Source organism: Coptis chinensis, chromosome 4, assembly GCF_015680905.1.
Source record: "Coptis chinensis isolate HL-2020 chromosome 4, ASM1568090v1, whole genome shotgun sequence".
Lineage (NCBI taxonomy): Eukaryota > Viridiplantae > Streptophyta > Magnoliopsida > Ranunculales > Ranunculaceae > Coptis > Coptis chinensis.
This window is the reverse complement of record NC_141459.1, coordinates 90,218,202-90,220,579: the sequence shown is the minus strand read 5'-3', so window position 1 is coordinate 90,220,579 and position 2,378 is coordinate 90,218,202. Positions and strand designations below refer to the sequence as shown.

The 2,378-nt window shown below is 35.5% G+C and overlaps 1 long non-coding RNA gene across 2 annotated transcripts; it reads right to left on the bottom strand.

Moving 5' to 3' along the window:
* Positions 1-385: 385 nt before the first annotated feature.
* Positions 386-2,137, bottom strand: LOC147505557 (uncharacterized). Of its 2 annotated transcripts, XR_015220624.1 has the most exons (4): positions 1,577-2,137; positions 1,330-1,453; positions 753-913; positions 386-549 (listed from the first exon to the last, which is right to left on the bottom strand). It is a non-coding gene; the product is annotated as an uncharacterized LOC147505557 (long non-coding RNA). The 2 variants fall into 2 exon arrangements; XR_015220623.1 differs by lacking the exon at positions 1,577-2,137 and having other exon boundaries at positions 1,330-1,570.
* Between the last annotated feature and the right edge of the window lie 241 nt (positions 2,138-2,378).

Here is a 2,378-nt window from a genome sequence, read left to right as displayed (position 1 = left end):
GGCCATCACCATCTTGCTCATAATAATCATCAGACAACATGTCCTCAACAGGCACATCAGCCGGACTACTTTGTACATCATCACCATCTTTCTCACAATCTCCCGATTCTAACCTACCATTCATATCATCCAAAGAGTTATTCCAATAATAGTCATTCACAACAACATAGTCATCTGTCTCGGTTGAGCTGACCTTGGCGTTGGATGGTTTTTCAGTTTTAAGACTTCTTTCACCACCCTTTGTTTTCTTCTCGGACTTCTTAAACTTCAGAGAACGGGATCGCTCCAAGCTAATTGAGTTCCTCAAATCAGTGAAGAAACGAACAATGGTAGGAACAAAACCGTAACGTTTCAGGGATCTCGGCGATCAAAGCGAGTTGTTGTGAAAGCATCTCAGCTGGAGAAGAAAATTCTTCCTTTAGGGAAATTGGTCTTCCTAAGGTCCTCCCACCAATCTCGGAAATAACATCAACTTTAACAGCAGTTTTCTTAATACCATCACCACTGCAACTTACAATAGAAGGGGATTTAGCCAGTTGCCTTGCAATCCTACGAACCCGATCACCGAATAGACAATAAGCGGGAAAAAAGGTGCGCAAGTTAATTTAATAGGACTGCAATTATATAATAAGCTCTTAGGAAATCGACTAAGAGATGCAGTCTTGGCTCAGTGAATCAATCACTACTATAAAAAAAAATCCACGATACCATAAAGAAAAATCCACGATACCATAAAGAAAAATCCATGATACCTCATTGAGCTCTGAAAGCGATGCAGAAAATAGAGCAGAGCCGATCTTAAGTTGTTCTCTTGCCAACCAGTCTCTTCGCCACTTGTAGTGGGTAGGCGGGAAAGGACTGAGTGGGTAGCAAGGATTGGAGACTGATGAATCCTTCCATGGGCCAAGTTCGGCTAATACGAAAAATTGTGAATAATTGATTAGGAAAATTAAAAAAAACTTGCCTGACTTGACTTATACCGATTTAGGTTTAATGTGACAAAATAGTCAATTCTGATGCATTTTGGAAAACCAAGCTGTTAAGTTTCTAATTTGTCAAGAAACAAACATTTGCTTCAAAGCATTAGAATGTTTCTATAGACTATAAAAACCAAGGCGTTTATATAGACTATAACAACCGTAGGCCTACCTTTATACTGTTTAACTAATTCAATTTTAACCCTAAAAAATATTTTTATTATGGTTACATGAAATCCAACATCATAAGCATAATGAATCCTTAAAAATAAAATGCATGTTAGAAAAAAAAAAAAAGTAAAACTAAATAATCTTTTAATAAGAAGGCCATGACAGAGTAGTAGAGTTGTACCTTCAGTTTGGTTTATATGCCGGTGATAGCGATATCTATCCCTAATCATACAGGTATGTCGTCACTGTTCACTCTAAGGGATTCATTGTTGATGTGTACAAAGCCGTTCAACACTTGGCATTATCTGTTATCCATATTACATAGAAAATCAGAGCGCCATAAAATTGGAAAAAAAAATAATAATAACAAAGAATAAGATTTAAGAAGCGAATGAGAAGAAAATCTTCAATTCGGAGATCGATGTTACCCAAACATTGATAAACGCCAGAATCGAAAACTGATGAGAAGACATAAACATAAAATAAGCATTTAATAAAAAACTTCCTAATTAAATAAAAGAGGAATGGAAATGACAAAAAAAATGGAAGAGATTACACATCTTCAAGCAATGATTACCAACATATTTGTGCATTAATTGGATCAATCAGTAATGGAGAATAAGATAAATACATAACAATCCGCTTCCAACTCTATGAATAAAAACCCAAAGACGGAGGAAATCCATATTTTTTATATTAATATGACGTATATCAGTTATGAAATCAACTACACATGGAGCCGTATTCGATTGTCTGCATCCACGGGAACAATGACTTGATATTGAAAAAGAAAATGGCTTTGACGTTGGACCTAAGCTCGAGATTTTCAAGGCTTTCTGACTTCAGATTGTTATTGTCAATTGCAATACTTTACTCTGACTTACTAAAGAAATCGATAAGGACTTTTCATTTAAAGTAGATTGAAATTTGTAACAGGGATGTGGATTTATTGTGCAACCATGACTTACTTTAGATTCTCGAGATAGGGACTTAGGAGTTTGGTATGTGGATTTCCACATTAATATTTAACATATTAGGAAGTTTTCAAGTAGAAGTTCAACCCTCCTGTATAGTGGGATCGATAACTGGTTGAAGTAGTACATATACATATTTCCTTGCAACCTCCAACTCAAACCCTTTAATGAGTGAACAATAGCCAATAATCTACGTAGCAACAGACAGGCCAACCAAAAATTATCGGATAATAAAGTAAAAAGACTTATAGGTTAT